At 35.7% G+C, this 17,547-nt stretch overlaps 1 protein-coding gene across 2 annotated transcripts in view; it reads left to right on the plus strand.

The window, feature by feature from the left end:
* Positions 1-17,547, plus strand: part of PLA2G4A (phospholipase A2 group IVA) — a 149,667-nt gene that overhangs the window by 45,301 nt on the left and 86,819 nt on the right. The window lies entirely within an intron of this gene.

A 17,547-nucleotide genomic window follows, 5' to 3' on the forward strand; every position in this document is an offset into this window, starting at 1 on the left:
TGTGTTGATTAATATCTTAACATACTTCTTTAAGATTTTCTTAATAACCTCAGGCTCTTAATATTAAAAACGTCTATGTCTGTAGGTAAATGATATTCTATTTCTGATAACTTCCTGGCAAGATTTGGATCAAGTTTCTAATTTTTAAAGGGTTGTGCCATTTGCCGTTCTAAGGCTGGACCTAATCTTCCCCAAACGGTGCTTCTTAAATTTTAATGTCCGTATGAGTCACTGGGGTTTTTTATTCAAAATGCAGATTTTGGTTTTGTAGGTTTGGGGAGTAGATTCCGAATTTCTAACATACAACTGATGTAGACATTGCTGACCCATGAACCACATTTTGAAAGACAAGCTCTAGGCAATTTCTTCTAGTTTATGTTTGCTTACCCTGAGATCTACAGGACTTGTGAGCAGAGCAAAGAGTTTAAAAATCCATGATGGAACAAAGGTTCTAAGACTTTTGTTTTTCACTGATTTTACTTTTGTAAAATGAAATAATCATGAATACCTTAATACTGTTTATTTTTGAAATTCTTATAAAAGCATGCTTAATTACATAACTCATTACATTATCAATGAGAATGATAGAAATAAACACAAATACCTTAATACCACAGTTACATTGTTAAATTCTGAAATTATTTTACACTAAAATCACAAAAATATCAGATTACAAGCCATGAGAAAGGAAGAACATATATTTTTATTGTTTCAAAAGTCACAGTGCTCACTTCATGTTAAATGACTAATGCATGAAATGTACTATACATACACAAACATTTACAAATATAGTCTTTCCCTCATACATATAAAGGTACCTTCCATAAATAGTTTAATATGTCATTCTCTTTCAGCTTACTTGGTGATTGTGTGATATTTGACTGTGTGATATTTGATTGTGTGATATTTGTGATCCATCTAAGAAGCCAGGCAGCATCACTCCAGGTACCCTGCTTTTAACCACTGCAGCATGGTAAAACATTGTTTTATTCTCTCCTGCAAAGAGCTTTGGTTCCGATGTGGCACGCCTGTGATGTAATATGTTTCCACTGTATGAAGTTTAGGTAAATCCTTGCTGCTAATGAAAATATGGCACTTCTCCCAAAGGGAAGTTTAAACTTTCCTCTTTCACACATTGTCAGAGAATTGTAAGCACAAAACCAGGGTGATTCCAAACAGAATGAAAAAGGTTTTTCAAATGTTTTAGACCACATGCTTTCTTGTGGGGACTTATGAAAACTTGATTTTGTTCTGCTTTATGGCCTTGAGGAAAGAAGGAACCCACTGTGCCTTCGCCTCTCCTTCAGTGGAGGTGTGTTGTCTAGGATGAGTCAGCAACAGTTCTGATGTGGGCCTTGTGATGTGAGGGATGCATGTTGAACATTTATAAGATTCGTGAAATAACTATGAAAGTTTTTTGACAGTTTATTTTGACAGTATGTTCATACATAAAGTAGATATTCTAAATATGTGCAAATGTTCAGTTCTTTTTAAATCATGCTGTGTTGCTTTTTATGTCTTTGCAGTCCTGTGGAGAAATTTCTGAAAGTGTACACATCACCGTGTAATGGTGTGGATAGTCTCTATATTCTTGCTTAGGGCCGTGAAATCTTCCCTTACATGATTTTTTCCATATCACATTAGTTTTTATTGTGAGCCCCATTCCCTAAAGAAGGTGGGGGAACTGTCAGTGATCTCCCTCTCTCCAAGGTCCTACAGGAATTCTAGGCATTTATACTTGCTTGTAAAGTAGGAGTAGGGCTTGCATAATCTTTGCTGTTTGTCATCACTGGCATCGACCCTTCTGTTAAATGTTGTCTTCATGGATTCTGGCCATCCACTTTTTGGTAGGCACTGAAATGCCTTTCAGAGCAGTCTTCCCCAGCGATCACGCAGCACACCAGGGAGATCTTACTGCTGTTCTCCCGGTGATGGTGGTTAGAGTTTAGACCCCGTGGCCATCCTGTAGCCACCATCCCGTGTACAATACACAAGAAGCACGGGCTTCTAAAACTTGTAGAAATGAAAGAAAACCCAAATGCGTATAACATTTTCAGGAAGGATAACCCTCTTTCCTTCAGCTTTATCTTTCCAAAGTTGCAGCCTCAACCCTTTCACCTGTAGTGCGACCTGCTTAATCCTCCTCAGAGGTCCCACTTCTCAATGCAAAGTGTTAATCATTCCCCGGTAAAAAGGAGCTTAGAACTCAGTCTTCCTATTTATAAATGTTGGAGTGAGAGGCAGGGTGTTGGATATTTAGGGAAACATTATCTATTTAATCTTTTAAGAGTCTTCTTTAGCAACAAGAGCATGTAGGAATCAATGTGAAAATAAGTGATCTGTTTGGTAGCTATTCTTGAGTTTCACGGTGATCAGAAGCTCCAGGAAAGATGGATAGGGCAGACTGCTCACGAGCCCTGTGTCCTTGGGCAGATTACATCTCCCGTCTCTGCCTTCCTCCATCATGGGAGATATTGTGAGCACTGAACGAGTTGACATATGCAAAGTACTTATACGCCTAACACACAGAAAGTGCTCAATAAATGTGACCCATTATTATCATAGTTATTTCAAACACAAATATGAAAAGACATCTATTTCTTCAACATCATCTTTGTATGAACCAAGAGTATTATTTTGGGTAGTCTGTGCATTGGACTAATTTTCAATTTTTCACCTTAGAGACAAGAAATTTCCGTTGTGAATTTCTGTGTTGAGCAAATTATCGGACCCTTCTTTCTTAGCTTGAGAGAACAAAATGGAGTATGGTATCTGCATTGTTAAACCCTTTTCCGAAAACACTTGGGTACGTTTCACTCCCTGTGCTCCCTCAGCAGCTGTCTAGACTTCTTTGTAACACTTGTCACATGGGAGTGTAATCATGCACTTTTAAGACTAAGGCCTGAGGCTTACTCACACACACACACAAAAAAAGCTTAATTCTGAGTCTGGCATAGTAGTAAGATCTCAGGGAATATTGAATGAATGAGTAAAATATGTGACAGTGTGTAATTATTACTTTATTTTTTGATATTACTTCCTTTATTTGCTTCAGTAGAGACAGAATTTTAGAAAACAATTTTATACCTCACTTTTTAAAGATTATAAATGACTCTTATTTCTATCCACCACTAACTAGAATTTTTCTGAGGTTCAATGCACAGGAAATTTTATGACACCTTTGAGTGAATTTGATTAATCTTTTTTATGTTAATTATGGAGTTTCAAATCTTATTTTTTATAAATGGTATTGCTGTTTTTATAAATGCTTTGGCTAAAGTATAGACCAGCAACCCTAAAATGTATTTTTTCTGATATAAATATTTCCTTAACATCAATCTTCAGGTTATGACTGAACATGAGTTTTAGTTTATTAATGGTTTTGGAATGTTTTAGAGTATCCACCCAAGATTTTAAAAATTCTAAGTATAATGAAATTATTTCCCAATGGTCTTTTCATGGAAGATAATTTCAAGATGAGTAAAGTGTTTCATAACGCATGTCTCTCTCACATCTCTTATCTTGTCTTTTCTGTGTAGTGGAGAAATATAATGTGTTAGTAAGGCATTATTGTTCCTTCCTCATCTGCTTAGAATGTCAGGTAGTTTACGAAGTTGTTAAGTGGTTTTATGAATACAATTAATCCTTTTCATCTCTATACTTTATTAGTTTTTTTGTTTCTGTATGCGTATTCATGTGTTTTAGGTCTGATGAATACAGTGAATAATATTCTACGATATTTCAATAATATCAGTTGTTCAAAAACCATATGCCACTTCTGTAGAGAAAGTATGTGATTAAAACCTAATGGAATTAAATTTAAACAGGGCTAAATGTTTCTTAAATTGCCAAGGACAAGTATGTTCTTAAAGTTTTTATGTCTAAGAGAATACCTCTGCTGCTCTAAAAATTTAAACATTTAAGTGAACATGCTTACCATATGTTATTTTAGTATATCTTAATATTATAAAATCTTTCTTAAAAATAAAAATTAGGTAATGTAGAGACTGAAACGATGGATTAAACTTAGCTGAGCTGTGGTCTGAGGGTCTTTATAAATTTTACTGGCTCCTTGGATGCACTTTTTCATTCTCACTCCTCGCTTAATATATCAATATATTTTAATGAAATAATTTGGATAAAATTCCAGACAAAACTATTTTTTAGTTGATGTATAAGAATAATTCAAATCTCCAGATGCAAAACGAAATGACAACGTTGCGATTTTAACTTCAGAAATGAAATATTAAAGAACTATAACCCAGCACGTATTCCAGCAAGGTTTGACTAATGTCTATATCAATAATTGCTGAGTGTGTGCTATGTAGTTAGTACTTATTTAGTACCTTGAAAATTGCAAGAAAAATAATGATAATATCTACTGTGGATAACTTTATGGAGTGTGCAATTTATAACAAAGAGAAAGCATGGTTTAGTGGTTTAAACAAGGTTTCTGGAACTGGCTTGCTTGGGTTCAAATCTCCCTTCTACTACTTATTAACCATGTGAACTTGGACAAGTTACTTAGCTATTTTATGTCTCAGTATCTTCAGCTAGTAAATGGGAGTAATAATCCTACTATTATTTATGAAGCTTAAATGAAATTATGGCATAGTATGCACAATGCAAGTGTTGGTTAAATAAACAAAAATTTAAGCAAAGTTCTTAGGACTTTACATTAGATATACTTTATGTGTTCATTTCAGTGATACTATGAGATTATGTACTGCCTTTATTTTAATTTTACAGGTGAAGAAGTTTGGTTAAAGTTTAGTTAAGTACGTAGTCCAGAATCACAGAGCTGTTACGTTTTGGGGATGGAACTCAAACTTACCTCACTTCGATGTTTACTTGTGCAGCAGCTTTGCCTGTAAGCAGTGTGTGGGGTAGGTGGGAAGCTGAAATGGGCTTGAATAACCCTTTGGAAAAGTGTTGCCAATAAGAGAAGACTTTACAACTTGAGTGTAGATTGAGATGGGCCTTATAACGTAGGTAGCCTTTTAATATATGGAATGAGTAGGGGGTGCATTTCAGTTTGGGAAAAGAAAATCATAAGAAAAATACTTAAAGTGAGATTGACATAATCTGTCCAATATATATTATTTAGGGAACTTAGCTATTTTTATTATTTATGCTAGTGAATAAATAATAAGAATATGTCTTGCTTTAGTGCAGTGGTTCTAAACTGGGAAACAATTTTGCCTCCTGGTGCACATTGGGCAATATTCTAGAGACATTTTTGTCAAAATTGGGTATTTCTATTGGCATCTAGCATCTAGAAGGCAGGGTCAGCACCATAGAGCAAAGAGTTACCTGGCCCAAAATGTTAGTAGCGTTAAGGTTAAGAATCTCTTTTTAATGAAAAAGAATAATTTTTCTTGTCTACAGTAAGTGGAATTCATATATAGTTAAATCCGTATAGCTAAAATGAATAATATGAATAAATTAATATATTTTATCGTGGTATATAAGAATTTCTGGAGAATTACTCTTTCTTTCCAGTCTATAAAGATTCCAAGAAATATCTGTACATTTTAAGCGTTTAAAACATTCCAAGCATAGATACGGATTACAAAGATATTTTTATTTCCTTCCAAGAAGGTATCATAGAAATTTAAGTAAAATGACAATGCAGGCAACAACAACATTTTCAGTTCTGTTTTAGATCTACATTTAGTCTTCTTCATGTTGTTTTGGCTTATATTTCTCCCCATTTTCCCATGAATATCAACATCTTTGCAATAAATCATTTTTGTTATATGCCAACTCTCAGCTAGTCATTAATGTACTAAATCAATTGCTAGTACAAAATGTACCAAGTTGATCATGAGTGGATGCTATTGTGCTATCTTCCTGACATCCATTTGGCCAATGGCACTTTCTGATAGTGTCATGCTCCCTTACGCTCCCATAAAAAGGAAATGTGATTTTAGAAACCACTATTATACATTTTCAGCCTATGAGAAAAAAGGAAATGAAATGTACAACTTAAATTGGAGACTGCCTAATAAAGGAATTTCAACATAGTGTTAATAAAACTGCATTTTAATTTCAAATGAGGGGAAAGGCATTCCGTATTTGAGTTCCTAGACAATGCTCAAGTTGTTGTAAAAGCTTTTCTCCTTTCTCCCCACAGAATTACTGCACAAGTTCTGTTTACTAAACCACATTGGATTCTTCACTAACTTTTCCAGCTTCTGCACTCCCAGCAATTCCCAGGAGTTGTCTTTCAGCATCTGTAGACATAATGATTCTAATTTTGAGCTCTTTCTGGAGGGAGCAGGGGCTGCTACATGTAACAAGTCCTGTGGCACTCTGCCTATTCCTTGGAGTTATTATGAAGGGAGGTAAGCTGAGGTTCAGGTTTTTTTAAATATAAAATTAATACTTAGAAATAAAAGTTAATTACACATACACTTGGAAGAAATGACTGACATTGATTTATATTACAATCCAAATAAACGTGTTGGGGACAAACACCAGGAGGGTTGAGATCTATTACCAAAGAGTAAAATGAAATCTGAGTGGAGACTGTTGTGCCTATGATAAAGGTCTATAACCTATATGCCTATGACCTCTTCCACAGTATTGGTCAGGGTCAGTCCATCATCCTTTCTTTTAGAAATGTTTGTCATGTTCCTATGTCTCAGACTTTATGTGAGACTCTTGGACACAGGAGTGAATAGGAAGGTTGTGCTCACTGCTATCATGGACTTTACAGTTTCATAGAGACAAAAAGAGGTAGAAATTATTAGTATTGGAATATTTGACAGAGCAAGAAATCTGGCCTCAGAAAAACTGGGTTAAAACCCTGTCTGTGAATGAACTTGCTCAACTCACTAAATGGCTTTGAGTCTCAATTTCTTCACCTCTGATGGAAATAATAATACTTGACCAGCAGGTTGAAGTTTTATGTGAAATTATTTTTATTTTATGCAGATGTGTATAGATAAAGCCTCTGGGGAACTTGATTTAAAGTTGCCAGTTTCACCCAAGAGGAAAACAAAACAACTAGTTGACTAGGGAAGTGGGTACTAGATAAGGAAAAAATGGAGAGAACATCTCATTCCCCATATTTCTTTACTGTACCGTGTTTGGACCCTTATCTTGGATATTCTTAGGACAAGAACAACAACTTAAATAAACTTTAGCTATCAGCTAAAACGCCAAAAGAAAACATAACAACATGTACAACTAAAAGTACAGCAATATTCTGTTAGAACGAATATTTCTGCCATCAATATGCCTGTGTGGAATGTTTGAAATGTGTAGATTCCAAAGATACCTCTTTGCCATAGAGTGATGTTCCAGTGAATGGCTGAGAAGGGTCACTGACTCGAAGGAGAACCTTGGGTTTGATGCGGAGTGGGGAGGGAGACTTTAAGTCTTTCTCACCATATTTAGCCTGACTTGGTAGGCAGTGAAGGTCAAAAGTGTGTTTCAGAAGGATAGTTGTGGTTGCATTATAGAAAGTTCCTTGAGAATAAGCAACTAAGAGATTATGGTAGTAGTCTATGTGAGAGGTGGTGCTTAGTTGAATTGGGGCAATTATTTTGAATGAAATGAAGGAGTCAGATGTTAACATCATTTTAGAAGTGAAAAGCTAAAGCTTAGAGACAGATTGGAAATGTAAATTATGAAGAAAAGATAATAACTCTCATGCTTCTAGCCCAGACAGGTAGGAAAGATGACATCATTAAATAAAATAGGAAAGAAAGTGAGGAAAAATCACAAGTTTTTATTTTAGTTTTTTTTTGTATTAATTTTTGTCTTGCATTTAGGAAAAGAATGATGAAAATAAATTTGCTTTGTAAATATTGAGTTTGAGATATCGTCAAGGTATTTAAGGTATTTTTGAGGCATTTGAGAGCAGATTTACGATCTCAGAATGAAGGTTGGGCTCACAGATGTAGATCAGGGAGACACTGACATTTATGTGCAAGGCAAAACTATAGGAAGGTTAAAGAAAATCCAGAATTGATTCGGAGTAACTAAACAGGATTGAACTATTTCAAAATATATTACATAAGAATAGATTATATGTTAACATATAATCAAGAACCTCATATTTTTCATGTTTATACTACTTTCCCCTTGTAGCCTTGAGGAAATGAAGGAATGCATTATAGCTGCCATTTAAACTTTGAAGATAATCGACTTTAAAGGATCTGAGATTAACTAGACTACACAATTAATGTGTGCCATGTGATATAATGGGTGCATATTGAGTATTTTCAAGACTATATAAATAACTGTGATAATTCCTTTGCAACTTGGTTTTGGCTACATGAGCAATACAGTGGTTAAAGGCCTCGCTTCCTTTTGAAGAATTCTAATAAGAGATTTGTAAGGGACACAAGAAGAAAGTCCACAGTTTAGTGATAAGTTGAGGTGGAGAAAGCTAGTGAAAGATACAGAGGAGCTGTTTAGAGAGGTGGGTAGGAAATCACAAAAGAACGATGTATTAGACACAAAAGAAAGATAATTGCACCGAGGATGTTGCATATGTGTCAAGTAAAGTGAGAAAAAGCTCACAGAATTTGGCATTGAAGTTATGTTCGAGAGAATTAACTGTTTAGGGTAACAGAAGAAGGCAGAGGACAGTAGGTTGGAAACTTATGGAATAATGAGATTTAGAAGCAATAAGTGTAGACTATATTTATTTTTCCAAAATCTTTGATGTAGGAGAGAAAAGATCTGGAAGTATTGTCAGAATTGATGAAGTTTTGTTCATTTTTCTTAGGATGCCCAATATTTGTTTATATTTATAAGTTGAGAAAAAATAGCTAAGGCCAAACCAATATTTACAGGTTAAATTTGAGTCTGGGGATTAAAAAATAAGAAATATCTCAGAACAGTGGGATTGTGAGAAGAGTGTAAGGATCCTTTTCCTTCTAAGATAATAGAGGAAGGACTTAAGTATAAATGCATTATTACATTATAAACATATTTTTCAAATTGTGAGATACAGGGAAGGAAAATGGAAAGACTACATCAAGTCCTCCCCCTTTTGTTTTTTTCAGTGAAGTGTGAGTCTGAATTGTGTCCTCAAAAGAGAAGTAGTAAGTAGGGTAGGTGACTTGAAAAAAACAGTAAATGTTTGAGCAACCATGTGGAGAATGGTGGGTAGAGGGGAAGAACAGGGATTATTATAGTTTGGCCAAGTCGGGAACTAAATGGTCACTGAAGCATGCTAAAGTGACTAATAGCAGAGTGTTTACTTTTCCTAATAATAACTTAGGAAACACATTTTAAATTAATTTTTTAAAATGTCTAAAGAAATGAAAAGCTGATGAGTAAACTGGGACTTGAGGGACTAAGATCTCAGAAGAGAAATAAGCTGGGCCGGGCGTGGTGGCTCATGCCTATAATCCCAGCACTTTGGCAAGCCAAGGCAGATGGATTGTTTGAGCCCAGGAGTTCGAGACCAGGCCTGGACAACATAGTAAAACCCCGTCTCTACTAAAAATCCAAAAAGTTAGCTGAGCATGATGGCGTGAACTTGTAGTCCCAGCTACTTGGGGAAGGGGGCTAAGGCATGAGGATCACCTGAAACCAGGAGGTTGAGGCTACTGTGAGATGAGATGGCACCATGGTGCCACTGTACTTCAACCTGGGTGGCAGAGTAAGACCCTTTCTCCAAAAAAAAAAAAAAAAAAAAAAAAAAAAAAAAAAAAACAAAAGAAAAGAAAAATAAAAAGATAGAAAGAAATAAGCTAATATTCTGCAAGCCACATTTTCCCTCAATCTATTAGTTAGCTGCATCTAGGTAGGTTGGAGGGGAGTGATAGGGATAAGAAGTAGCCAAGCAGTGAAGATGTCAAGAATTCAGCAGAGCTTTGTCAATCTCAAAGGACTTGGAGTATAAAGACTGGATTTTAGGACAAAATAAGTTGAATTTGAGAAGCTAAGTTCCTTGAGAGAAAGCCTAGAGTAGTATGCCTGACAGCCAGCGCCTTCAACATGAGGCACTAGCCAAATTCTTGATTCATGCAGGGCAACAGCCTGAGAAGCAAACATAAAACACCTGAAAAACAGAAGAGAGTTATTGGCAGTCTCATAAGAGGAAACAAACAAACAAACAAACAAATAAGGAGATCAAAAAGACCAAATTAAAAGGGGCCGAATAAATACCCTTGACTGTAAGTTGGGAGCCTTAGAGTGGGAGTGACCAAGAGGTAGACTAACCTTACAAAGAATGAAGTCAATTCATTTTTAAAAATTTAATAGAGGATATCTGTCCTACTTTCTCTGCCTGCCAGAGAATAAAGTGGGTCATCTGTGGAGGTAGATCTGGCTCTTCCATAATTTGTCATAAAAAGGTCTGGCATTCAGTCAAAGATTGACTGAGTCATAAATATTCAGTGGCTTGCAGAATATGAGCATAACAAAAATAAGATCAAGAAAAAATAGATCCACAGTATGGGATATGGATCTTAAAATAACTAAGAGTAATATGTTCAAGGAAATAGATGCTAAGATGGAGGATTTTACCAGGAAACCAGATATATAGAAAATAATCAAATGGAAAAGTTTACACTGAAAAACACAATAAATTAAGAACTCAGTAGCTGATTTTATTGTAGTTTGAAAACAGTTAAAGAGGGAATTACTGAACTGAAAAATTGGTTAATAAAAAATATCCAGACTGAAACATAAAAGACAAATAAGGAAATAAAATATGGAATAAAAAGATAAGGAATATCTGGGGTATGATAAAAAGCACTGGGAAGAGAGAGGGAATAGGGCAAAAGTAATATTTGAAAATATAATGGCCGAGTATTTTCTGTAGCCAATAAAATATATTGAAAAGCAAAAGAACAAGAGTGGATTTCTTAACAAAACAGACAGGAACAATAAGATATTAGTTGACATCTTTGAGGTATGGAAATGAAGTAACTGCCAGTATAATCCTGAAGATATTGAGCAAATTTCCAGGATTTAGACTACCTGATACTACAATTTATCTTAAAAATATTATAATTAGGACAGTTTGGTACTGGCATGGTATAGATGCAAGCTTAAATGGTAGATTAATGGACTAATAGAAGAACAGATGTCAGAAACAGACTCACACTTATGTGACCACTTGATTAATGCAAAGTTTATACTGCAATGCAAGAGTTAAAGGCAGTATTACCAGTAAATAATGCTGGATCTATTGGTTACACGGGGAAAAAACTGAATCTTAACTCCCACCTCATACCTCAACCAGTTTAGTACCTGGGAAGCGAAAAGGTTGATGATCATAAAAGCTGCTCTAAGATCTCCGTGTGTAATTAGCAATATTATTACGTCATAAATGTATCAAAGGAATGACTACATCTGAGAATAGTATTCAGTGGCATTTCTTTCAACAAATTTTCCTTTAATTTTTGATCTAACTACTTCTAGTTAGGTCGTTTCTACTTTGTTGATAATTGAAGCATAACATCTGAACATCAGTCCATCACCTTAAACAGATTGCCAACTAACACACCCACACTTAATTTATTCTTGGATTTATTTTCTCGTGCCCATTTGAGAATGTATTTTATGTCTGGAGAGAAATAGAAGTGAATGACTGGACTGGGCTTAATCTAGTTTATGGGCAGAATAACTCCTTGACAGAAGACCAGTAACTTTGTTTCCTTCTCAATGTCAAAATGTTTGTAATTTTTCTGTGGGTGTTATTATACTACTGTTCTTTAGTTCCTTGTAATATTATACATTAAGCCCCTGTTCTTCAAATGTATGCATAATAATTACCCGTTCAAGTTGTCAAAATGCAGATTTCCAGGCCCATGCTGGAGAATCTGAGTGAAGGTGCTAAGGTTCTGCGTTTTTAACAGGCACTGCAGATGAGTCCGTGAAGGTCATGGTATTTCAAGGGACTATATTTGGGGAAACACTGTTTTAAGCTCACTGTCACAATATGCTATTATGATAGATTAATGGACTAATTATATATATGTATAATGGACATACATATAATATATATTAATTAATGGACATATTTTATATATATATAAAATAGCTATGTCACCATTGCTATTCAGAATGGAAATATTTTGACTACACATTTGAGAGGACTTTCCCCTGTGGGCTTTTTTTTTTCTCTATTTATCACCTAAATTGTAACAAGTTACTTGTAATCTTTATTTCAAACAAGAGGTTTAAGTTGCTACTGATGAAGGGGAAATAGGCAAATGGAGAATATTTAAAATAGAACTAGGAGTTTAGAAGCTGCCATGAGTTCATGAATCACATGATATATTACTTGGACAAAGCTGAAATGACAGATGGACCTGTTATGACTTCAGGCAGGCGCTCCTTAAACTTCTGAGGTTTAGTAGTAAGTTTTACAGCCCTGGAATTCTGAAGCTATTTCTGGTGCATGTAGTTTCATGTCAACTTTATGGGAAGAAAAAAGAACTGTATCCCTTACCCCCGACACTTTTTGTTTGTCAAGATTTAGATAAAAGGATGAGATGTAAAAGGGGTTTTTGCCCGCATATTGCATCTTTGCTTCACCACCTGTTTGGCTGAAAATAATCAAGATTAGGCTGAGTTAGGGACTTAACACTCAATTGCCCTATAGGCATTAATTCACAAAGCCATGAAATAAGTATAGTGTACAGGAAAAAAACAAATTCTACATTTAACTTTTTCTTTAATTTATTTCTTGAAACTTCTCTAAAGTATTGGGCCGTGTTTACTGTCAAAGTGGGCTGCCTTCCTTTTCAAATCTTGTAATTCTGTTTGCTGCCATGCCAGTGATGGTTATAGATTACGCAAAGAAACTGAGCTATGTGATTATTGTAATCCAACTTTAAACCAGCCTTAAAACTTTTTATCTTATCTACCGCTGTTATAGATGTTTCATCGCTTACAGTGATTAGAGCTGTTGCAGATTGCAAAATCAAAGTCTGCAGTTTTGGTGGTTTTCCACTGTCCAGCATCCTTTGACATCTTGTCTCTTGCTAAAGAAGCAAGAGGAGAAATTAGAAACACTGCCACTCTTGACATATATTTTAGAAAGCTGACTTACTTTAAAAGTAAAATTAAATAATGCAAATCCAATGTGACTGCTATTAAACTGGATTCTGACTTTTAAACAAAGTCTGTGGATGTTTTAACATATAAACACGGTGTAGGCATATTGTTTTTACGGTATTTTCTTTATCATTTTGTCAGAATTAGAATTTGTTAAACATAAGACTCATTGAGAGTCTAAAATGGCGAGAAGATGGATAGATAATGGTTTGACTCATGCTGCTTCAATTTGTCCCTTCCTTTTCCTGTCTGGTGCCTGTCAAGGAACCTCACTTGTAGCCTGCTTCATCTTGTTTGGGCCAAGAAGACCTCACCCTCCTCTTTCCCAAAGATTCAAGTAAAGATCAAGTCTGAAAAGGCAATTTCCCCACCTACAATTTGACCTTATTTTTGTGTAATAATCTGGGTGACTGAGTTACTAGTCACTGGGGTAGTGTAACTGCTTATCTTCAATTTACCTTGCCTCTAAAATTAGGCTATTAACATTTGACTCACTTCCATAATCCGATTTTTCAGTTTAGTGTTTGGCTCCCTATCAAGGCTAAACTGCTTGTGAATGAGCAGTTCCTGGCATATAGCAGGCACTCACGTATTTGTTGAATGAATGAATGATGTTTGCCATCTGCATGCCTCCCCTTCCTACGCACTCCTTGTATTCCACGTTGGTTTTTGCTTGGCTTTTTTTTTTTTTTTTTTTTTTTCTATTTCTTCTTGGAAAATGGTTAAAAAAAAAGAGCATTGGCCTTATGAGAAAAATCTGGCCCTATGAGATGATGTAGGGCTATGTTTCGTAACACATAATTTGAAGCATTAATTGAATACTTTCCTTCAAATTACATATTTTTCTTTGTAATTTTCTACCAACTGCTATTCTAAATATGGAGTTTTACTTCTGATTTGTAATCCTGAGCACTGGTGATATGGTAGAAACACGGTTAAGGAAAAGAAGCAGTCACTTCCTAGTTGAAAATGTGATAATATTACCCTATGACATGTTCTCTTCTTCTTTGGCCCGTTTCGCATTATCATCCTTTCCAGTCAATCTTCTTGTTTTCTGATTTGTATTCCCTGGTCCTGTTGAGAGGTATAAGCACTGAGTTAGAAATGACAATGAATGGCTATTCCCTTTTCTCTAAAATAGGATATCAAAAGTGTGACCAGAAGATGACCTACATCAGTGTCAGCTAGACTATTTTGTTAAAAATTGCAAGCCTTTAGTTCCACTACAGATATGCAGATAATGGGTCTTCAGGGATGAAGGTCGGGGTCTGTGTTTTTACAATAACCCTTTTGCCCCACAGCTCTTTACCAATGATGTGTAAGGTCTAAGCCAGAGAATTAAAGGCAGTCTCAAAGGCTGATACCTCATTTGTAGATGCTTCTATTTTATAATAACAGCCAGCAAACATACACATGCATCTAAAGAAGCTGATGGCTACATAAAGAACCAGGAGCAATACTGAACAATTAAGTGAAAGGCATTGATTATGTTTTTTGATGACCATAGCTGTTGTTGACAGAAAACATCTATTTAAAAAATTTTGGGGAGGGAAACACAATCAATAGGTCAGAAACTATTATTTTTGCTTTTCCTTTATTTTCAATTGTTGGATCTTTTTGTTTGGACCTTTGTACTTCTTCTCTCCCCACTCCCTCCCTCACTCTTGCTCTCACCCTCTCTTTCTCTCCCTCTAATTCCAACTCCTCTTTCTATAGAATCCGTAATGTACCTTATGATCTAATTTTTGTTACTGAGGAACATGATGTAGTAAGAGAAATGATTGTTGTGGTCAAATGACCCAGGTTCAAGATCTTGACCTGATGCTTATTAGCTATGTGGTATTGGACAGACTGCTTAACATCTCTCTGTTCCTGTTGCCTCGACACTAAAGTAAGTACTTAACGTTATAGCGCTGTTGTGAGGTTTAAATGAGACTAATGTATGTAAAGTGCTTTGCACAGATCCCTGTAGTCATTACTTAGTTATTTGTTGTTTTTGTTATTAATTATAATGTCCACATGGAAAAGCACCTGTTAAATGGAAAAGTCAAGTCCTTAGGTTAGGAAACCTTAAATATTGTAATTGTTGCGTTCTCTTGTTAGCTTCTCAAGATGTACAGCTGAGGAATACAAGATATTTGCCCTCAAGTTGTTTATAGCCTTGTAGGAAAAGACAAGTCTTGTAGGAAAAGACAGATAGATGTATAATTTCATCCATAAAATATAGTGTGTCCAGTGCTATAAGACGTTAAAGGATTCGGTGGAATCCTGAAAAAGGAGTGACCGATATTTGCACAGTTTGGGCCACTCACTTTGTTGCTAAGTGTATATGTAATGGGAGAAAATTAAAATATTTTCTTTATTTGTAATTGTTTTGTTCTATTTCAGTGGGCACACATATCATACCCTGATTCAAGTGGGTATTTATGTGAAACAGACAAAACTGTTACTGGCCGGGCGTGGTGGCTCATGCCTATAATCCCAGCACTTTAGGAGTCCGAGGTGGGCGGATCACAAGGTCAGGAGATCGAGACCATCCTGGCCAACATGGTGAAACCCTGTCTCTAATGAATATACAAAAGTTAGCCAGGCATAGTGGCATGTGCCTGTTACCTCAGCTACTTGGGAGGCTGAGGTACGAAAATTGCTTGAACCAGGAGGTGGAGGTTGCAGTGAGCTGAGATCGTGCCACTGCACTCCAGCCTGGCAACAGAGCGAGTCTCAAAAAAGAAAAAAGAAAAAAATTGTTACTTCCTAGAGACACCTCTTTTCCATCTGAATATTGCCATAATAAATACATGTTGATTTTTAATATAAGTCCCACCCCTTAAAGTTGTTCAGTAAACAATCTATATAATCATACAAGGCAACTCTGTAACAATAAGTGATAGTCTTCTCACAATGAGTTCCATTATTTTATCTGATAAAGTAACCAGGATGATTTTTCTGGCATTGACAAATATACTCTTTTTTTTTTTTTTTTTTTTTTTTTTTTTTTTGAGACGGAGTCTCGCTCTGTCACCCAGGCTGGAGTGCAGTGGCGCAATCTCAGCTCACTGCAAGCTCCGTCTCCCAGGTTTATGCCATTCTCCTGCCTCGGCCTCCCGAGTAGCTGGGACTACAGGCGCCTGCCACCATGCCCGGCTAGTTTTTTTGTATTTTTTAGTAGAGACAGGGTTTCACCATGTTAGCCAGGATGATCTCGATCTCCTGACCTCATGATCCTCCCGTCTCGGCCTCCCAAAGTGCTGGGATTATAGGCCTAAAAGATTATAGGACATAATCTTTTTTTTTAAAAAAGTACTTTTCAATTTTTTTTCCTTTTTCCTTTTTAATTTTTATGAGTACATAGTAGGTGTATATATTTATGGAGTATATGAAATGCTTTGATATAGGTATGCAGTGTAAAATAATCACATCATTGAGAATAGGGTATCCATCCTCTGAAGCATTTTTGATTTGTTACAAAGGATCCAATTACACTCTTTTGGTTATTTTTAAATGAACAATTACATTATTATTGACTATAGTCACCCTGTTGTGCTATCAAATAGCAAGTCTTATTCATTTTTCTGTTGTGTGTGTGTGTGTGTGTGTGTGTGTGTGTGTGTGTGTTTGCATTCATTAACCATCCCCACCTCCCCTCCAGCCCCCTACTACCCCTCCCAGCCTCTGGTAATCATCCTTCTGCCCTGTCCATGGGTTCAATTGTTTTGATTCTTAGATCCCACAAATAAGTGAGAATATGTGATGTTTGTCTTTCTGTGCCTGGCTTATTTCACTTAAGATAATAACTTCCAGTTCCATCCATGCAAATGACAAGATCTCGTTCTTCTTTATAGCTGAGTAACACTCCATTGTGTATCTGTAACACATTTTCTTTATCCATTCATCTGTTGATGGACACTTACGGTGCTTCTAAATCTTAGCTATTGTATATAGTGCGGCAATAAACACAGGAGTACAGTTATTTCCCCAATAAACTGATTCCTTGCTCTTGAGAATATACTCAGCAGTGGGATTGCTTGATCATGTGGTAGTTCTATTTTTAGGTTTTTGAGGAACCTCCAAATTATTCTACATAGTGGTTGTACTAATTTACATTCCCACCAACATTGTACAAGAGATCCCTTTCCTCTGCATCCTCGCCAGCATTTGTTATTGCCTGAATATAAGCCATTTTAACTGGGTGAGATGAGATCTCATCATAATTTTGATTTGCATTTCTCTGATGATCAATGATGTTGAGTACTTTTCATATGCTTGTTTCCCATTTGTATGTCTTCTTTTGAGAACTGCCTATTCAAATCATTTGCTCATTTTGTTGGTTAGATTATTAGATGTTTTTCTGCAGAGATTTTGAGCTCCTTATATATTCTGGTTATTAATTCCCTGTCAGATGGGTAGTTTGCAAATATTTTCTCACATTCTGTGGGTTGTCTCTTCATTTTGTTGATATTTTTTTCCTTTGGTCTACAAAAAAGCTTTTTAATTTGATGTGATCCCATTTGC

This window comes from Rhinopithecus roxellana, chromosome 8 (genome assembly GCF_007565055.1).
Source record: "Rhinopithecus roxellana isolate Shanxi Qingling chromosome 8, ASM756505v1, whole genome shotgun sequence".
In the NCBI taxonomy this organism is placed as follows: domain Eukaryota; kingdom Metazoa; phylum Chordata; class Mammalia; order Primates; family Cercopithecidae; genus Rhinopithecus; species Rhinopithecus roxellana.